This window comes from Stegostoma tigrinum, chromosome 3 (assembly GCF_030684315.1).
Source record: "Stegostoma tigrinum isolate sSteTig4 chromosome 3, sSteTig4.hap1, whole genome shotgun sequence".
Classification (NCBI taxonomy): Eukaryota; Metazoa; Chordata; class Chondrichthyes; order Orectolobiformes; family Stegostomatidae; genus Stegostoma; species Stegostoma tigrinum.
The window spans coordinates 72,576,722-72,598,861 of record NC_081356.1 but is presented as its reverse complement, the minus strand read 5'-3'; the positions used below and the strand labels follow the sequence as shown (position 1 = coordinate 72,598,861).

The window sequence follows — 22,140 nt, the reverse complement described above, 5'->3', positions numbered from 1 at the left end:
AATGGCAGGATTCACATGAATTTGGAAAAGCAAGGGCTAATTAGAGATATTCAATGTGGCTTTGTGTATAGGAAATCACGTCTCACTAACTTGATTGAGTTTTTTGAATAAGTGATGAAGATTGAAGAAGGCAGAATGGTAGACGTTGTTCATATGGACTTCAGCAAGGCGTTCGACAAAGTTCCATATGGTAGACTGGTTAGCGAGGCTAGATCACATAGAATACCGGGGAGTTTGATACAAAATTGTCTCGAAGGTAGGAGACAGAAGATGATGGTGGAGGGTTGTTTTTCGGAATGGGGGCGTGTAGCCAGTGATGTGCCGCAACGATTGGTGCAGGATCCACTGCTTTTTGTCATTTTTATGAATGATTCGGATGTAAATCTAGGACGTTTGACTAGTATATTTGCAGGTGACACCAAAATGGGTGGTGTAGTGGACAGTAAAGAAGATTATGCCAAAATATAATGGGGCCTTAATCAGATGGGCTGATAGGCCAAGGAATTGTAAATGGAGTTTAATTTGGATAAATGTGAGGTATTGCATTTTGGTAAGGCAAGCCAGGGCAAGACTTATACAGTTAATGGTAGGGCCCTGGGGAATGTTTCCAAACAAAGAGACATGGGGTGTAGGTGAACAGTTCCATGGAAATGGAGTCAAAGGTAGATAGGGTGGAGTAGAAGACATTTGGCGTAGTTGCCTTCTTTGGTCAGTTCACTGAGTACAGGAGTTGCGATATCATGTAATGGCTGTACAGGACATTGGTTAGGCCACTTTTAGAATACTGCATTCAGTTGTGGTTTCCCTGCCACAGAAAAGATTTTGCTAAACTTGAGAAGGTTCTGAAAAGATTTACAAAGGTGTTGCCAGGCTTAGAGGGTTTGTGCTAAAGAGGCTAAATAGGCTGCGTTTTTTTCCTGGAGCATCAGAGGCTGAAAGGCAACCTTACAGAGGTTTATAAAATCATGAGGGGCATGGAAAGACTGAACAGCCACTGCCTTTTTTCAGGATATAATTTTAAAGTGAAAGGGGAAAGATTTAAAAGGACCCGAGGAGCAACTTTTCAACCAACACGCATTGGTGGTGCGTATATGGAACAAGCTGCCAGTGGGTGTGGTAGAAGCACGTACAATTACAACATTTAAAAGACATCCGGATGGGTATGAGAATAAGAAGGGTTTACAGGGATAATGCCAAATGCTGTCAAATGGGACTAGAAATCTGGTTGGCATGGTTGTGTTGGTCCAAAAAGTCTGTTTCTGTTCTGTAGTATTCTACGTCTCAATGACTATGAATGGACATAAATTACTTATGGAAAAAATATTGCTGATGGGATTGCAAAACTGTCCAGAAGAGGGCAATACATTCACTTAAAATCAGTCCTGCTTTGATCAAATTCTACTCGTGAAGCAAACTGTTAATTTTAGCATCAAATGATTTCTGTTTATGAAATTATGTAACTAATGATTTATTTTGCAAAAAACTATGACACAATTGTTGTATTCAGTTGTTTGATGTTTGGTTATGTGCCTCTGTGATTGTTAACAGTTCTCTGCAAATAGAAACACAGGAACAGGAGCAGGCCTTTAAGCCTGTTGAGTCAATACAAGCCTGCTATTCAATACAATCATGGCAATGCATTTTACTTACCCCATCCCATAGGTAGTGATTGCAATGAGGTGAGCTGGGGGACTTAATAGAATATGAGCTCCTGGATTGAGGCTGTTAATCTGGTCCAATCAGGGAACCCTGGTTGATAGATAGAAAGAGAAGTGTCAGAGATTATGGCACTCTGAGAGCTGACACTGAAGGGGCAGTATCTGAGTCAAGGGCTTTTCATGTGTAAATAAAGGATGACTTGGTGATGGGACAGTAGTGTTATGGAGTTATTTCAGTGGCAACATAAGCACGTTCCTGAAGATACTCACTTGTAACAATCATTGTTGAGTTTGGTTAAGCATTGTTTTACGTCCTGCCGTTATTTGGGAAGCTTGACTCATTTGAGAAGCTTGACTCATTTGACCCTGCAGTTGAAGACAATGCACAGCATGTGGAGAGAATGCATCATCTTTTTTAGGCACATGAAAATCAACAAGTAAATCTACTGACAGCCTGTGGAGCCACAGTTTTCTTAGTTATTAGAATCATAACTGTGCCTGATGCACCAGATACTAAACTTTCCAAGAATTGATGGACGTTGTTAAGGAATATTATAATCCCAAACCTCCTCTAATTCTGGGATGTTCTGGTTTTTACTTGGCAATTTAAGAACTAGAGAAATCCATATCAGGATTTTTGACATGGCTAAGAAGACTGGCAGAAGAATATGACTTTGGTTTAATCTTTAGTGAGATGCTTGCAGACCTTTTGGTATGTGGAATTAATGACGCTACTATGCAAAATGGACTACTAGCTAAAGCCTAACTGGACTTCAAACAGGCACTACAACTAGCTTTATTATTGGAAAGTGGAGTATATGAGTTGCAGGATATTCTGATGGAAGTACACATCCTTGTCAGTCCAACTGAGCTTGGGGAACACCATTTGAGTAAAGACAGTTGCATAGCCATATTATGGATTTATTGTGACTACAGGGACTCTAGGTCAGCCCACAGTAAAACCTCAAAACAAAGCCAAGTCTCAGCCAAACAGTTAAAATTATCTTTGGGATCCTAGCTAGCAAGTCATTGTTGTTACTGCCAGTATGTGAACTTGAGACAACTGAGCAGTCCCACTGGACCTAAAGTGAGTAAGAAAACGCAGAGGCTGGTATCTAGGAAAGTGCACATGACGGAAAGTCCACCTACATCTGGTTTAGAAGAGTTAAATTGTTTTGCAACATCAAAATTGGAACCAATTAAAAAAGCATCTGGTTAAATGGTCATCCACTTCTAATGCAAGGAGATAGTGGCACAGCCATATCAGTGATTACAGAACCAGTCTTTAACAAAATTCACTGCAGGCTTCAACCTTTAAGTTTGTGCAAGACCTCAACTTAACTGAGAGCCGACAGTGGGGAACTTCTACAAATTAAGAGTACAACTTTGAATCCTGTGTTTTATGAAAAGCAGCTGATTTGGTTACTAGTGATTGAAGTAAAAGGCTCAGACCCAAACTTGATGGGGCAAAATTGGTTGCAAGTGATTCACCTAGATTGGCTCACCATTTTTCAATTAGAAAATGGTCACCTGAATGAAGTCCTAATTAAATACCCAGAAATCTACCAGGAAAGTATAGGGACAGACAAACAAGCTAAGATCACTAAGGTTTTAGAGTTGATTTGTAGCTCAGGTTGTGGGTATTGAGGTTGGTTGGCTCACTGAGCTGGTTTGTTGTTCCACAGACGTTTCATTACAGTGCTTGGTAACATCCTCAGTGCAGCCTCTTATGAAGTGTCAGTGTATTTTTCCGCCTGTCTTTTAAAGTCTGGGGTCCTTTGCGATGGATTACCTCACTTCTGGGTTTCCTCTGTAGTGTAATGTATATGGGGGTCGACCCCACATTGAACTCGACCCCATATACATTCCACTATGGAGGAAACCTGGAAGAGAGGCAATCCATCGCAATGGACCCCAGAGTTTAAAAGCTAGGTGGGAAAACACCAACGCTTCATCAGACGCTGCACTGAGGATGTTACCAATCATGGTAACGAAACGTCTGCGGAACAACAAACCACTTCAAGAGAGCTAAGACCACTTGAATGTTGACCAGGAAGTAATTTTGCAAGGCTTACCCAATGCCATTTGCTTTATGGGCTAAAGTAAAGGCAGAAGTCAGAAGGCTGGAAATTGGAGGAATCATCAAACTAGTCCAATTTACAGAATGGGCAGCACTGGTCAGACCACATTTGCAACTCACGTTTGAAGGATTAGTTGCCTTTATGGGGATTTTAAACAAATTGTAAACAGCTTTTCAAAGCTTTGGTGCTTGTACCAAAATATAAGATTGTCATTTGGGGTATTGTCAGCCAATTCAATTTCTTTCCTGCGGACAATGGAGAACATTTTGCGAGGGCTACCTCAGGTTGCTATTTCTCTAGATTCATTCAAAGAATCCCTACCGTGTGGAAACAGGCCCTTTGGCCCAACAAGTCCACACCGATCCTCAGAGCACCCCACCCAGACCCACTGCCTTTATAACCTACCTAATCTACACACCCCTGAACACTATGGGCAATTTAGCATGGATAATCCACTTAACCTGCATATCTTTGGACTGTGGGAGGTAACCCATGCAGATATGGGGAAAATGTGTAAACTCCACAGGGGCAGTTCACCTGAGGGTAAAATTGAACTCAGGTTCCTGGCACTGTGAGGCAGCAGTGCTAACCAGAGCCACTGTGCTGCCTGACGTTCTAATAACAGGGAAAACAAATGAGGAACATTTAGAGAACTATAGTCATAAGGCATTTTTCCAAGGCGGGCACATCTAAGAAGGAAAATAGTGTGTTCCAGGCCCTCCAAGTGACCCATTGGGCTATAGGGTTGATGGAACTGGGTTACACCTGTTGGAAGACAAAATGAGGACTTTGAAGGTGCCCCATCTCCCAGGTCTGTCTCGGAGCTTAGGTCACTTTTTAGGCTAGTAAATTATTATGGAAAGTTCACATATAACCCGGCCTCCATTTGACACCATTGCATCAACTCCTTTTTAAAATAGGTCAGCCTTGGAAATGGTTGCAAAGACAAGCCCTAGTTTTCAATGAAGTAAAGAAATAGCACTAAGGTGTTGACAAACTATGATCCCAAGCAAGATCTGGTATTGACATGCAATGCCCCCCTGTACAGCATTGGAGTGTTATTAGTTCAATGGAGAAGAATGGCCAATAGTGTATGCATTTAGGACTTTGGCTAATGCAGAGCAGAAATATGCCCAGATAGAGAAGGTAGGATTGGCAGTCATATCTGGAGTCAGGAAGTTCCACCTACACCGTTATGGATGAACATTTGTGATAATAATGAACTACAAACCCTTACTTGGTCTGCTTAAGCTGTGCTGCCGGTAGCTTTGGACTGCATTCAGCAGTGGGCTCCAATACTAAGAGCTTCTAATAACAAGTTAGAATACCGTCTGGGAGGCTGAGTAATGAAAGTGAATGCACTGAGCTGCCTCCCATTAGCAGGTAAACAACTGGTGGTACCGCAATTGAAGAGTCTGTAATGGTATTAAATTTTTTGGATGCACTTCCAGTCAAAGCTTTCTTTGGACACGGATTGAGTCCTGCCAAAACTGAAACAACTGGTGATGATAGGGGAAATCAAAGGGCCACCACAACTAGAATTGAAACCTTTTATAATCCAGGGAGAACAGCTCAGAGTGGAAGATGGAATATTGTTGTGGGGAGCAAGAGTAAATGTCCCGAACAAAGGTTGCTGCCGAATACTGGCTGAACACCACAGCCTTCCGGGGGTAACCAAAATGAAGATGTTGACGAGAAGTTATGTCTGATGGCAACTTGGGTGCAGACATAGCCATGTTGATGGGCAGTACCTAGAATGCCAACAGGGTAAAAGTTACCGCCAACAGGATAATAGTTACCACCAACAGCTCCCCCACATCTGGGGAATGGCCGGGTAAACCTTGGACTTGGTTGCATCTCTACAGGTCCTTCCATGGGCCCAACTTTCTTAGTCATTGTGGATGCCCCTTCAAAGTGGTTGGACATGCACAGACTCCATTTATCAAACATGGGGACAATGATAGATAAACAGCACACATCTGTTATAATACATGGAGTCCTGGAGGTGTTTCTTGCAGATAGCGGGCTATCATTTACTGGCAGAGAATTTAGGTATTTCCTGAGGTCGAATGGGATTTGACATCTAAGGACAGCTCCACACCAGCCATCATCCAATGGTCTGGCAAAAAGAACAATCCAAACTTTGAAGGCAGGATGGAAGCAACAGTCTACAGCCTTGCTAGATAACAAGCTGTCGTGGTTCTTATTTAATTATAGAACATCCCATGTACAACCTAGGGATAGCACTGGCAGAGTTGCTAACAGGTAGAAGATTCAGCACTAGGTTAAGTCTGATCTTCACGGACTAGGGAGTGGAAGGTGAAGCAGCATCAAGAATGCCACTACCTAATACAGATCTCCACCCAACAAGAGAGGCAATTTGATACAGGGGACAAAGTCGGTGTAAGAACCATGAAAATGGCCCTGCATAGCTAAGAGGCATGGTCACTGCGGGGTCAAGATCAGTGATTATACAAAGCTCAGATAGGTGCAACATTCCTAAACAAGCATGTGGACCATGTGAAAGCCTCAATTTCACAAACTGTGCGGGAGCAAAATGTGCCCTGCCCCATAGAACAGTCAGAAACACCGCCAGAACCCATGGGTTCACCCTCTTCCTCAAGCATTGACAAGTCCTCTCAATCAAAGTTGGACATGATGTATGTAGCTATTTCAATGCCTTTGCCGCCAGATGAAGAAAATGAAATTCTATCGAGGCATTCTGGGTGAGAGGTGAGCTCCTGTGCATTACACATGCCTGTATCACACTGTGGGTCATAGGAACCTAAACTGGTGCTAAAATGCACAGGAGGCTCTCCAAGAAAAAGGACTGGTCTATTTCAATGTCTACCATCAAGAGTGGCTCAGCAGCAGTAGGAAGGTTATGACTAAACTGAAAGGATGCCGGAATAATTTACCAGGATGTGCTGGGAGTGGAGGGTTTTAGTTATAAAAATATGGTTAGATAAGTTGGGAATTTTTTTATTGGAGTGGAGAAGGTTGAGAAGTGACTTTATATTAATTTATAAAGTCATGAGGGGCATAGATAAGGTGGATAGTAAAAGTCTTTTCCCTAGCGTGGGGGAGTTCAAAACTAGTGGCGTACTTTCAAGGTGAGAGGAGAAAGATTTCAGTGGCACCTGAAGGGCAACTTTTTCAAACACATGGGTCGCATATGAAATGAACTGCCAAAGGAAGTGGTTGATTCAGGTGCAGCTGCAACATTTAAAAGATATTTGGATAGGTACATGAATAGGGAAGGTTTACAGAGATATGGGCCAAATGCAAATATGTGGGACCAGTTTAGTTTGGGAAACTTGGTTGGCATGGATGAGTTGGACCAAAGAGTCTGTTCCATGCATGAATGACTCTATGTCCTCGGACTCAGGGGGTGGAGGGATTGTACTGAGGTCAGCCAGCTAGACCTTGGAACAAGAGTTCCCTGATTAGGCCTGCTAATCTGGTACAGTCAGGGAGCCCTGGCTGAAAGATAAAGAGGAATGTCAGCGATTTTGGCACACTGAGAGCTGACTTTGAAGAGGCAGTACTAGTGTCAAGAACTTTTCGTGCGAAAAATAAATGGTCAATTGGAGATGGGGTAACAGCATCTTTGAAGTTATTTCACCATAACTCTGTACACCACAGGTAATCATAAATCTATCTATTCTTACACTAAGCATATTTAAAGGCTAAGCCTCCACAGCTGGCTGTAACAGAGAATTCCAAATATTCTCAAACCTCTTGAGTAAAATTATTTCTCCTTATCTGGGGCCTAAATGGAATCCTCCTTATTTTTAAATTGTGCTTGTTGCTTTTAGACTCCCCTACTAGTGGAGACATCTTACTTGCATCCACCATATCTATCCCTTTTAGGATTCTATAGGTTTTAATAAAGCCATCACTCATTCTTCAAACCAACTGAATATAGATCCAGTTTGCCCAATCTCTCTTCGAAGGAAAGTCTGGCTATCCCAGGTGCAAGTTTAATGAAACTTTGTTCCACTCTCTGCATGACAGTAATATCTTTCTTGAGTCAAGGAGATCAAAACTGCACACTGTACTCCAGATGTAGTTTAATCAAGCTACTGTACAATTAAAGCAAGACTTTGTTAATTCTGTATTCCCAATCCTCTTGTGAAAAGGTGAACACTTTATTCTAGAATTCCTAATAGCTTGTTGCAACTGCATATTAGCCTTCAATGTCTTATCGACAGAAACACCTACGTTCCTTTGTACATCCACCCTTTTCTGCCTGTTACCACCTAAGAAATATTCTACACACGTTTTTCCTATCAAAGTGGATAACCCCACATTTTATACATTATATTACATTTGCCATGTTTTTGCCCATTTACTAAGTATGTCCAAATCCTCAAACTGTTCCATGTCACACATTGTCACTTAGTTTCCCCATTGTAAATAACCACACCTTTAGTGGACTTACTTTCATTTTAATCATATATTTCATTTTTACACACTTGTAGAAGCTTTCACAATTAATTTTTTTTCCTAGATTGCTTTCGTATTCTATTCTCTATTTCTTTATCAGTTTCTTGGCTGTCCTTTGCATTATTCTGTAAACGCCTAGTCCTCAGAATTATTGCAATTTCTGGCAATAACTAAACCTGGGTGTGGTCACAGAGAGGAAGACGAAGAGATTGAACTGAGGCTGGTGGTTGCAACCACGGGTGCAGGAATTGTAAGGCATGTAAATAAAATTCCTGCAACATATTATTCTTGGCTAAGAAGGAAATCTCAAGTTTATCTACTGTAGTATGGAATGTGAAACTGTGGTGACAATCAGATGATTCCTGATCTTATTCATCAGTAAAACAGGCTCGAGGAGATCGGTAGCTTTCTCCTGCACCTAATTTGCATGTTTGTATGTTCATATAACCTCAAGTGTAACATCTCCACATATTTTCAAGGCTTAAAATACAGCAGTAATCAATAATTTAAAACAGGAAACAGCAACAGTGATAAATCTCATAGTTGATCATTCCCTATTATTATTTCAAAGTAAATAGCAGCAATTTGCAATGATGTAGCAACTTTAGTTTGAGGAAGTGCTACAAGATGGTTAACAGAAGTGTAAGAAAAATACTCTGACAATAACTAGGAAAGGTTAACAATAAACGCTTGACCCAAGAGATAGATTTTGATTTTGATAGTATCCTAAAGGTTGGCAGAAAGTAAAAAGGCAAATGAGTTTAGGGAGGAACTGCAGGGCTCGGGGTCTAATGTGCTGAAAACATAACTGGCAATAGTAGCTGGGAAGAAAGAGGAAAGAATCACGAGAAGTCAGAGCAGAAGAGTCAAGAATATTTGGAAGGCAGGTTTTGTAGAACTGGAGGAATTTACAAAGATAGTCAGAGAGATGGCATGGATGGATTAAAAACTCAAATGCAAATATTAAATTGAAGGCATCTGAGGTCACAAAGCAAAATCACTGAGCGAGGATGGAAATGATGCGCTATTGCTGCTTGACATGGGATAATGGGATAAGAAAACACAAATCAGAATTTTGCATGACTTTAAGTTTATGAAGACTGACCAGAAATGCTTTAGGTTAATTGAGTCTGAAAGTGACAAATACTTGGAGCCTTAACTATATAAATAAGTATGTATTAATGGAGCCGTGTAAATAGTTTGTTGTCAATAAACAATAGATACCAGTCTCAACAAAATCCTGAGTCTTTGTCGTATATGTTATGCTGACTAATAAAGATAACCACAAAATGCATCAGTTTTGACTGCATCTCTGGCAAAATCACAGAGATGGAGCAGCATCAGCAGCGCTCATGAAGATCCTGGCTCATGTTGGTATGCAATAATCTTTTTGACTACTACTAAAACTTTTGAATTGTAGAATAGATTCCCAATTTTTAAATTCTACATATGTCAAATTAAAAGGCCAAAAATTCAGACAAATAATGTTTCTGATATTTACTAAAAACAAAAATTATACAAGGTTGTTTTTCTTGGATAAAAACCAAAAGAACTGCGGATGCTGTAAATCAGGAACAAAAACTGAAGTTGCTGGAAAAGCTCAGCAGGTCTGGCAGCATCAGTGAACAAAAAAAAATCAGAGTTAACGTTTCGGGTCCGGTGACCCTTCCTCCGAACTTCCCCAGTTCTGAGGAAGACTCACTGGACCTGAAACATTAACTCTTTTTTTTCTTCGCAGATGCTGCCAGACCTGCTGAGCTTTTCCAGCAACTTCAGTTTTTGCTTTTCTCTGAGCATGGAGCTGGACAACGTTGGTAGGGTGTTAAATGAATGCTTCACTTCTGTCTTCATTTTGGAGAAGGAGGATGTAGGTACAGAATTTGGTGAGAGGGACTGTGAGGTTCAGTGAGCAGTTTAAAAGAACATGAGGAGATATTGGAGGTTTTGACAGAACTGTATCTCAGGATTCTGTAAGAGGTGACAGGAAATTACATGAGCTCAGACTCAAATTTTTAATTCCTTTCAGGCCAGAGGGAAGGTACTGGAAGGATGCGGGGCAGCTAATGTGGTTTCACTTTTCAAGAAGGGTGGTGGAGGTTAACCGAGGAATTACAGACCAATGAGTCTCACATCAGTGGTAGGATACTATTGAAGATAAATCTGAAGGGCAGAATTAATTTCCACTTGGAGTAGCGAGCTCTGATCAGGGATAGTCAGCATGGTTTTGTCAGGGGAAGCCATGTGTGAAAAAAATTGATTGAAATTTCCAAAATGAAGACAGAAGTGAAGCATTCATTTAACACCCTACCAACGTTGTCCAGCTCCATGCTCAGAGAAAAGCAAAAACTGAAGTTGCTGAAAGTGATCAGACGTGTTGATGATGGTAGTGTAGTTCACATAATTTACAGAGATTTCAGGAAAGCCTTTGACAAGGTCCCACTTCGGAGACTGTTAAACAAGGTCAAGGCACATGGGATCCAGAGTATCAGAGATAATGGGAACTGCAGATGCTGGAGAATCCAAGATAATAAAATGTGAGGCTGGATGAACACAGCAGGCCAAGCAGCATCTCAGGAGCACAAAAGCTGACGTTTCGGGCCTAGACCCTTCATCAGAGAGGGGGATGGGGTGAGGGTTCTGGAATAAATAGGGAGAGAGGGGGAGGCGGACCGAAGATGGAGAGAAAAGAAGATAGGTGGAGAGAGTATAGGTGGGGAGGTAGGGAGGGGATAGGTCAGTCCAGGGAAGACGGACAGGTTAAGGAGGTGGGATGAGGTTAGTAGGTAGATGGGGGTGCGGCTTGGGGTGGGAGAAAGGGATGGGTGAGAGGAAGAACAGGTTAGGGAGGCAGAGACAGTTGGACTGGTTTTGGGATGCAGTGGGTGGAGGGGAAGAAACCCCACCTCTTCCTCCGGTACATTGATGACTGTATCGGCGCCGCCTCTTGCTCCCCAGAGGAGCTCGAACAGTTCATCCACTTCACCAACACCTTCCACCCCAACCTTCAGTTCACCTGGGCCATCTCCAGCACATCCCTCACCTTCCTGGACCTCTCAGTCTCCATCTCAGGCAACCAGCTTGTAAATGATGTCCATTTCAAGCCCACCGACTCCCACAGCCACCTAGAATACACCTCCTCCCACCCACCCTCCTGCAAAAATTCCATCCCCTATTCCCAATTCCTCCGCCTCCGCCGCATCTGCTCCCACGATAAGACATTCCACTCCCGCACATCCCAGATGTCCAAGTTCTTCAAGGACCGCAACTTTCCCCCCACAGTGATCGAGAACGCCCTTGACCGCGTCTCCCGCAACACATCCCTCACACCCCGCCCCCGCCACAACCGCCCTAAGAGGATCCCCCTTGTTCTCACACACCACCCCACCAACCTCCGGATACAACGCATCATCCACCGACACTTCCGCCATCTACAATCCAACCCCACCACCCAAGACATTTTTCCATCCCCACCTCTGTCTGCTTTCCGGAGAGACCACTCTCTCTGTGACTCCCTTGTTCGCTCCACACTGCCCTCCAACCCCAACACACCCGGCACCTTCCCCTGCAACCGCAGGAAATGCTACACTTGCCCCCACACCTCCTCCCTCACCCCTATCCCAGGCCCCAAGATGACATTCCACATTAAGCAGAGGTTCACCTGCACATCTGCCAATGTGGTATACTGCATCCACTGTACCCGGTGTGGCTTCCTCTACATTGGGGAAACCAAGCGGAGGCTTGGGGACCGCTTTGCAGAACACCTCCGTTCAGTTCGCAACAAACAACTGCACCTCCCAGTCGCAAACCATTTCCACTCCCCCTCCCATTCTTTAGATGACATGACCATCATGGGCCTCCTGCAGTGCCACAATGCCACCCGAAGGTTGCAGGAACAGCAACTCATATTCCACCTGGGAACCCTGCAGCCTAATGGTATCAATGTGGACTTCACCAGTTTCAAAATCTCCCCTTCCCCCATCGCATCCCTAAACCAGCCCAGTTCGCCCCCTCCCCCCACTGCACCACACAACCAGCCCAGCTCTTCCCCCCCCACCCACTGCATCCCAAAACCAGTCCAACCTGTCTCTGCCTCCCCAACCTGTTCTTCCTCTCACCCATCCCTTCCTCCCACCCCAAGCCGCACCCCCATCTACCTACTAACCTCATCCCACCTCCTTGACCTGTCCGTCTTCCCTGGACTGACCTATCCCCTCCCTACCTCCCCACCTATACTCTCTCCACCTATCTTCTTTTCTCTCCATCTTCGGTCCGCCTCCCCCTCTCTCCCTATTTATTCCAGAACCCTCACCCCATCCCCCTCTCTGATGAAGGGTCTAGGCCCGAAACGTCAGCTTTTGTGCTCCTGAGATGCTGCTTGGCCTGCTGTGTTCATCCAGCCTCACATTTTATTATCTGAGATCCAGAGTAATTTGGCAAGATGTATCCAAAATTGGCTTAGTTGTAGGAGAGAGAATTGGTGGTAGGAGGCTGTTTGTGATCAGAGGCAGGTATCCTGTGGTGTGCCAAAGGGATTAGTGCTGTGTTCCTTATTGTTTGTAACATATTGATATAAACTGCAGAGGTAAGAATGATGGTGTGCTGATAAGTAAGTTTGCAGACAAGAAGATTGGCTGAGTGATTGAGGGAAAAGGTCTTGGATGACAGAAAAGTATAGACAGATTGGTCAGATTGAATGTAACCCTGAAAAGTATGATGAATTTGGAGGAAGTAGCAAGACCAAGAGAGTATTCAATGAACTGTGGGACACAAGGAAGCCCTGATGAACAGAAGGATCTTGAGGTGCTTGTTCAGAGATCCTCAAAGGTGGCAGGACAGTTTAATACGCTGGTTAAAAGCACTTACAGGCCAGTTCCCCTTATCAGTTTTGGCAGAGAATTTTTGTGCAGGGAGGTTATGTACATAACTTTCGTTAGACACAGCTAAAATTATATGTGCAGTTCTGGTCACCATATTCTAGAAAGAATGTATTTGCACTGGTGGGGTTGCAGAGTAAATTCACCAAGATGGTGCATTTTAGCAATGAGGTGAGGCTGGATAGGCTTGAGTTGTTTATTTAGAGCAGAAAAGTCTGAGGAGGGTTTGAGGTATATAAGGTTATGATGGGCATGGGCAAGGTGGATAGGAAGCAGCTGTTCCCTTTAATTGAAGGGCCAATAGCGAGCAGGCATAATGTTTCGGTGAAGGGCAGGTGCTTTACAGAGGATTTGAGGAAATATCTTTCCACCCAGAGAGTAGTGTGGATCAGGAATACACAATCTGGCAGGTTAGGTGTGGCAGGAAATCTCTCAAACTTTTTTTAAAAATGTGGATTAACACTTCAAGTAACATTCAATCAGCCAAGGTGCTATAAACCAAATGCTGGAAAACGGGATTAGTGTGGCTAAATCAGCACATACTCAATGGGCCGAAGAAGCTGGTCTGTGCTGTATGGCTGTATAACAATGACTAATAATCTGCTACTATCCCTCTAATTAAAACGAGTCATGGCTGTAATGTATAAAATGCAGTTGCTTCTTGAATGCATTCCCTCTTGAAGCTAGGACTTTAAATTATTCTTTAGATGATTTAAACACATTTAAATTAATATTTCAAAATATCATTTTTAGGTATCATGTCCCAGATTTAGTTTGTAATATTTTTAAATTTTCCAGCAACTCAGAACTATCCAACTGAAGTAAAAAAAATATACTTTTCCAATCCATAAGGGGGAAAATTTATGAGGCCCGCCAGAGCAGCAAACATGGCGGGCAGAATGAATTAATTAGGTAGGAGGTGAAATGTCATTTTCCTGACAGCAGGTTCAAATTTAGAGATTAACTCAACAGGATGTTTGTGGTGGATTGGGCCTCACACCATCCTGTGGCAGGTTCCTATTTGTGAGACTTTTGCACGCTAGGAATATTCATCGTCATTAAATCTTTTTAAAAATCATACCCCATTTTCATGTCAGCAATGTGCAAAATCATGTGGCAACAAATTTCCTTTGATATAACATGTCATGCAACTATCACCTTTGCGGAGTTGCCGGTTTCTTTGTTGATCTCTGTATCACATGGTGAGGAGTAAGCAAACAGCAGTTTGCACCTAATCTCAGGAACTGGAAGAGTGAGTCAATAGTGAAAGAGAGGCACATAGTAAAATTGAGGACAGGGAACAAAGAATCCAAGGACGATCAAACAGCAGAGTCGGAGGCTTGCAAGAATGAAGAAAATCCAGCATTTTGGTGTGGTGGAAAGTCAACCAATGTAAGAAAACGAGCTGCCTTGAGGGCAGTGTCAGAGTAAGTCCATCTCAGGGCACAAAGACAGTGCAAAGACAGGAGAATGATAAACAGTCTCATGTTTTGTACAAGATAATAAAATGTGGGGCTGGATGAACACAGCAGGCCAAGCAGCATCTCAGGAGCACAAAAGCTGACGTTTCGGGCCTAGACCCTTCATCACTGCTGTGTTCATCCAGCCCCACATTTTATTATCTTGGAATCTCCAGCATCTGCAGTTCCCATTATCTCATGTTTTGTACAGGTTCTTTTACAGTTTCACCAATACCTGCTACATTGCCAGCTGATCACATGCTCACCACTGAAATCCTTTCCCTATCTTAGGACTGCATGTGCCTCCCCATACATGTCTGTGGCATTTTAAATGATTCAGCATAAAATTCCAATGGCAGAATGGAAACAGAAAGCTGATGAGACCCTGGAGAAAATGGCAAGTTAAGTGATGGTGCACATTGAAGCTATTTTCAGTGGGGTTCTGCAGGACTCAGTTCAGCTTAAAGGTAGGGGCATGATCTAAAAGGTTTCAAGTGAAATGAAAATTGATTCTGTGGTTGATAGTGAGAAAGGAAACTGGAAGTAAAATATCAATGGACAGTATAAATGTGCAGTAAAATGGCAAAGAAATTCAATACAGAAAATTGTGAAGTAATGTATTTGGAAAGGACAAACACAGCAAAGTAATTAATAAATGGTAGGATTCTTGGAGGTACAGAGGATCTTCGGAGTCTATATCTATAGATCCCTGGAGGAAGCAGGGCAGACAAGCAAGGCAGTTAAGAAGGCATGGAAGAAACTTTCTTTTACTGGTTGAGGCCTAGATCAGGGATCTGAATCCTATAGTTCTGGAAACCTGGCAGCTCTTTAGCATCTTATTTACATCTCCCAATCTTTTCAATCTGGATTGTATTAACATGAAGAGCCCAAAAAACATTCAGTCAAAAAGAGTAGAGCTGTGTTTTATTGTGGGGTGAAAAAACTAATCATTATACTGCACGTCTCCATTTAAATGATCATTTTAACGAGAAAACATCATTATGCTTAAATAAGCCTGTCTGAGTGGTATAGCTATACCATGGTTATAAATTATGCCTTTGGTTTGGAGAAGAGGTTTTCAGTTTGTAATTTCTTTTTAAATAGCTTGAATGATAAATTATAACGAATATGCTATTAGAGGCTTTTCTTAACCATGTGACTCAGCTGAAAACACTGTTAATTTTATGTAGTTCAAGTTAATGCTCTTCTAAAGTTGACTCTACTGGTAAAACAGTAAAATAAAAACATAATTCAGAGTGAGGTCAATATTTATTTGATGTTTTTATATTGATACATAAACTCAACCCATGTATTTTATCATCGTAAGCATTTTACCAGAAATACTTGGCAAAATGTTAAGCATTTAGTTTAGAAATAATGATTTTTTCATTTTGCAACTCACAATAACTTTTATTTAGAATTTTGTTTTGAAGAAGGATCTTCCAGTAAAAACAGTTGCCAACCCAATAAGCAGGATGTTTAGGTTAGAGCCGTATAAAACACCAATCAGACCACAGTTAAAGTACTATGGATGGTTCTGGTAATTGCACTATAGGAAGGGTATGATACCATCCTACTGTATGCAGAAGACAATGAGTTTGAGCAGTAAGGAGATTGAATAGGCTATAGTTGTTTGATTTGGAAGGAGCTTGAAGGACAAGTTAATTTACATGTTGGAAGTTATGAGGGGAGTCTAGACAACCTGCATAAAATTAACATATTTCCCATTCAAAGCTCCATAGTGAGAGCACATGGATTTAAAACTATTTGATTCAAAGGTTCCAGGTGAGTTTATGTGTAATCTTTTTCACTGAGGTGGTAGTGTGGACTTGCAAATCTCTGCAAAACCCTAACGCTGCATTTTAAAAATATTTGGCAATGCATTTGAGGTGTTATAACCTACTGGGGCTGCAGCCCAAGAAATGGAAGATGGGATTATATTTGATAACATTTTCCTGCCAGCATGGAGCCAGTGGGTTGAATCACATATTTTGTCATTTTACTTGCAAATTCTTTGTTTTGAATTCCCTCCATCTAGAAAATAAGCTAGAGCATTGTTAGTTTTTTATGGTCTTGTTAACTGGTGTAGCTACTTTCTACATCTGTAAACCTTAGATCTCTTTGGTCTTCTACTCGAGTTGGATACTTATTTTCGAAAATGTATGTGCTCTTATTCCAATTATCAAAGTATACATCTCATAATCATCTATATTGAAGTTGATGTACCAACATTTTTCTTCAAATACACATTAAGTTGACTAAGCTCTTCAAACTGGTGTTGCATTCTTTAGGTTTGCATGCATGTTCTAGTTCTGTCAAGCGTTTTGAGAAATGTTCAGTATTAAAGGTAATATAAATGGATATTGTTATCACATTTATTATTAGATTTTAAGCCATACACTTTTGATTTTATTAATATTAAGTAAATAAACTCCATCCAGTTCAATAGCATGACCAAGATCACTGATGTTTTAAAATAGAAAAACTGATGGAAATTTTTAACTTTAATGAGAAAACATTAAAGAAAGCTTCCAAAACCCTTAAATATAAACAAAATTTGACTTATTTAGTCAACATAAACCAATGTCTCTAATTGCAAACAGAATGCAGTCTCCCTAGCTTAACTAAAAATCCTAGAAGTACGTGCAATAAAAATAAAATTTGAACTATTCAGTTAATCATAAATCAGCACTCCTGGTCAGGATTTACAGTTCCAGAGAGAAAACACAGACATGCAAACACAGCTGAATAGAAGAAAATGAATTTTTTTTTATTATTAGTCTAGTATTCATAACCTAACCATAATTCCAGCATTCATCATATTAACATCATTTAGGCGCTCATTTTAATATACACCTGAAAGCAAATATTTTTATTAAACCAAATAAAACTTTAAAATCAAATTCCCAAAAGTAATTGTGTTGCACTTGATTATTCTTTATTGTGATAAACAAATTTCAAAACATTGTACAAAGTTGTTTCTGAAAAATACACTCCATCAAACAATACATACACAGATTTGATAAAGGTGAGCAAACTCATTAAAGGTTATAATTGAATGAAAAGAAGCTGGTTCCAGCGCCAAAACAATCAGTTGCTGGAGGGAACAGATTTAAACGTGACTGACACAAGAACACAAAGTAAGGCGATACAACATTGTTTTTACGCAGCAAGTTTCTATCTAGTATGAACTACCTGAAAAGGTGTTGCAAATTGTTTCAATAAGGACATTCATAAATAATTGACAAAAAATGGAAAGAAAACATGTTCATAAGATAGAGCGAGGGGGGATGTTGTGGGAGATTAACGTAGTTGATGAATTTCTCAATTAAAGAGCTGCAACTGGCATTATGGGCCGAATGGCTACGCACAACGAAACTACAAATCTCAATGATCAGCTTCCTGGAGCACTGGTTCTCCAGATTAGTCAGTTAATGCCATTTTCAGTGATACACCCTAAACGAAGCACACGGGACTTCAGAGATAACGGGAACTGCAGATGCTGGAGAATTCCAAGACAATAAAATGTGAGGCTGGATGAACACAGCAGGCCAAGCAGCATCTCAGGAGCATTCCTGAGATGCTGCTTGGCCTGCTGTGTTCACACGGTTTTTTGGATGTTGATCCTCATTAGAAGGGGAGTACAGGGTGAAAATAATCATCCATTTACCGGGTCCTTGACTACTGTGGGTTCAGCTGCCCTTAGAACAAAAATCTAGAAGTCTTAACACCGTCTCCTCTTGTGCCCCATGCGCTGCCCAAGAGAGTGAAGAGCCAGTATTGCTCCCTGTCATGGCCGTGGCCAGCTCCCCCCACCCTGCTGTGTTACTGCCTCCAATGCAGCCAGCCCAGCGGTCTTCCCAAATCAAAATTCCGAGCTCAACGAGGCCGCCAGTAGGGCCCCATGTACAAAATCGGGCAAGTTTCCAGAGGTGGGAGGGGAGGGAGGGAATGGCTTACCCACATCTCCAGGAACAGTCACGAACGATCCGCTACACCGCTCCTGCCTCTATCCGGGCCTGTGCATCCTGCTCATGTGTATCGGAGCTCTTTGGAAAAAAAACACAACCGAAAAGACAGGCAAGAAACAATGATTTCTCAGAACCTGCCTGCTGCTGGGCATGAAATCACCCGCCTCTGCAAAGAAGTTTTGCCGATCGAGAAGCGGCATAGCTGCAAACTCTCCGCTTGACTGGAGGAAATCTTGGTTGGGCTGGCACGAGAGGTTGGGGCGGGGCTCGACTCTGGGAGGGGGCCGGTGGAATCGCGAGCGCAGCGCGCGGTGGGAAACAGAAATCTCCAGGACGAACGATAACGGCTAACAGCTCACCTGCGGTGGCGGTAAGGATTCAACCTCATTCCGTTGGCGAGATGACAGAAAGAACCCGTTTGAAGTTCGAACACGGGTTCGGATTCTCTCCTTTCCATGATTGGAACTGTTTACCGTTAGGAACGACGGAGATAATCGATTCCGAACTTCAAACAAAGGAGCGGGGGCGGGATCTGTCACGCTGCCCTGGTCGCTTTTTGTGTGGCCATTGGCTAGCAGCCGGCGGTCTCGGTCACTGATTGGCTGATTGGCCTGTCAATCGACCGGAGGTCGGTGTTGAGGTGGTTGAGCGTGAAGAGTACGCGGCTGTACATGGACTGGTCAATACTTATGAATAAGCTCCATGATAGAAGCAGTGGGCGAATGCGGAACGGGAGGCTCTAGTTGGCGGCAGGTTTGGGTGTACGCTCGGGGTTGGGGAACAGGGCCGGTTTGCTCAATAACCTGTCACCACCTCGCTCCCGGGGCGCTGGCACTGTGCTGGGAGGGCAACACTCGATCCTGGGGGTCCGTGGAGGTGAGTGGCTGCTGTTCTTTCATAATGTAGCCAGGTCCTGCCCAGATGGGAAACAGGCGCGGGTGGGCGAAGCAGGATTGATCGGAATTCGTGAACTGCAGGCTGGATCGACTGTGAAGAGGATTGGAAAAGACCCTTCGCAGTTCTGTTTCACCTGGTGTCTGAGATTCTCTCTCTGCGGAAAGCAAATGTACATTGAGACACTGGTCACTTATGTTGATTGCCCTGTGCAAAATCTGCTGGACTCAAGTGAGGAAGAGTGCACGAAACATATGCACTTCTATATTTACATACTGTGTGTTAGTATCCTCAGTATACAACCAACTGTTTAGATAAGGGGACCAGATAATACAAGTAGGATTTGTAATCCTGTGATTGAGAGTATCAGAGGCTATTATTGCAGCGTTAACATTGGGCGAAAGAAGTGAAGCAATATCAGTAAACTTGGGTAGGCAGGACAATTATAGTTTGAGTAAATCTAAGAGATACAGAAAAGAAAATGGTTTTCATTTGCACGCGAGTAAGGCCGTAAACATGCGATTATACTGGGTTCCCAGGCAAGATGTGCTAAATATAAAAATCAAAATGTAGTTTGAACGTATATAAAACTTCAGCAAGATTACATTTGGACTATGTGTACTATTTCGAGTTCTATAGATAGTAAAATGATATGGTGATAATGATTGTGTGGCACAGATTCACTAAGATTCTGCCTGGTATCAGCATGTACAAATTCAAAAGAAAAGTAAAGCAAAATACTGTGCAGGCTAGAGAAAGGGGAGCTGTATTAACATTTGGATTGATGGCTGTTCTGAAAGGTCACTGGCCTGAAATATTAGCTCTTTCTTCCTTACACATCTATTATTTGACCCTATGTTTGTGTTCTGTTTAAGAGTTGGAACCGTTTTCATTAGAAAGGAACATTAAAGGGTATTTAGAGCAGTGTTTAAAATTATGAATGAATCTGACAGGGTAGATTTGTTTTTATGTTTTGACAGGTGTAGAGTTACAGGAAATAGACTAAATGCACAGAATTATTTTGGACATGGTTGTGAAGTTTTGAAACATGTTTAACAATTGAACCAATAAAAATGAAAGCTAAAAGCCGGTTAAGTATATGAACAAAACTAAGTGATATGGGAAATGGGTGGACTACGATTTATACAGAGAGTGAATGTCAACATAGATGGGCTAAATGGTTCTATTTTTGTTACAAATTCTACGTGACTTCATACAAAGCAAATGCAAATTAATTTCACACATGGTAATATTCTACAAACAGCAGAGATAAAATACTAGTTAATTGATTTTGGTGGATGGGCAAATTGCTGAATGAATTACTTTTAACAAGCACCTTTTGCAAGTATAAGATGTTCCAGCATATTTCAGAGTCAACAAAGTAGTTTTTAAGGTGCAATGGAGTATTTTACTTTCAATCAGATTAATTCTAATGTGTAATTCAAAAGGTGGCATTTCTCTTGATATACTACACCTTCAATATTACCCTAAACTATAACATAAGTTATTTGAAAATCATATTGTGGCAGTATATTATTTCACAAGGTGTGCTTCTGCAATATTGTGAGAAAAGAGACACTATCAGTTTGTCATTCACCAGCATTACAACCTTATTTTTGTTCAATTAATGCACCCAGACTAAAAATGTGGAGTTTGATTAACAATAAAAGAACATAGCATAGTTACGTTAGTAATTAGGGCATGTAGATATTGGGTGAAATGTATAATAGATGATAATAAGAACAAAGATAACAAAGTGTGAAGCTGGATGAACACAGCAGGCCAAGCAGCATCTTAGGAGCACAAAAGCTGACGTTTCAGGCTCTGAAGGGTCTAGGCCCGAAACATCAGCTTTTGTGCTCCTGAGATGCTGCTTGGCTTGCTGTGTTCATCCAGCTTCACATTTTGTTATCTTGGATTCTCCAGCATCTGCAATTCCCATCATCTCTGATCACAATAATAAGAGCAGAGTAAGTTATGGATTAAGTTGTTTGGATTTCCCGTAAGGTAGAAATAATCATACTTTAGACTTAAAGTAATGAAACTTCATCAAGTGTATACCTTGCATCTATTTCCATGTGACTGGTAAATAAGTATTGTTAATTGGCACATAATTTATTATTGTCACGTACCTAAGTACAGCAAAAGTTTTGTTTTGCAGTATAGGTAGAACATAACATTCAAAGATCATAGGGTGATTGAACAGTGAAGGATACAAAATTATGGTTACAAAGAAGGATCACAAAAACCAAGATTAACATTAGGTTTGAAATTTGAGAGGTCTGTTCAAAAGCCTAACAACAACAAGGTAGAAGCTGTTCTTGAACCTCTTGGTATGTGCATTTTAAAGCTTTTGTATCTCTGCGTGACAGAAGAGGTTGGAAGAAATTATATCTGGGGTGGGAAGGGTCTTTGATGTTGGCTGCCTTCTTGAGGCAGCGTGGAGTGGAGATGGAGTCAATGGATGGAAGATTGGCTTTTTTGATGGATTGGGTTGTGTTCACTACTTCCTGTAGTTTCTTATGGTCCTGGGCAGAATAGTTGGTGTACCAATCCGTGATGCATCCGGATAGAATGCTTTTTGTGGTGCATCTATAAAAGTTGGTGAGAGTCTTCATGAGCAGGTCAAATTTCCTTCCCCTCCTGAGGAAGAAGAGAAGTTGTGCCTTCTTGACCGGTACACCTACATAGGTGGTCCAGACAGATTGTCAGTTATTATCTCTCCTGGGAACTAGATACTCTTGACCATCTCC

General features: G+C 41.8%; 2 protein-coding genes across 4 annotated transcripts in view; one reads left to right on the top strand and one right to left on the bottom strand.

Annotated features, from left to right (window-relative positions):
- LOC125450929 (protein-lysine 6-oxidase) overlaps window positions 1-19,009 on the bottom strand; it is a 115,602-nt gene extending 96,593 nt beyond the window's left edge. Inside the window, exons 1-3 of the mRNA XM_048527377.2 lie at window positions 18,853-19,009; window positions 18,483-18,571; window positions 1,651-1,749 (exon numbers count right to left, since the gene is read on the bottom strand). The gene's annotated coding sequence lies outside the window, so the exon portion shown is untranslated. The remainder of the gene's footprint in view (window positions 1-1,650; window positions 1,750-18,482; window positions 18,572-18,852) is intronic.
- Window positions 18,497-22,140, top strand: part of sncaip (synuclein, alpha interacting protein) — a 112,115-nt gene continuing 108,471 nt past the window's right edge. The window contains exon 1 of one of the 3 annotated variants that reach the window (XM_048527374.2): window positions 18,497-18,863. The gene's annotated coding sequence lies outside the window, so the exon portion shown is untranslated. Of the gene's footprint in view, window positions 18,864-19,133; window positions 19,370-22,140 lie in introns of those variants that run through there. The other 2 variants (XM_059644675.1, XM_048527376.2) reach the window with 2 other exon arrangements.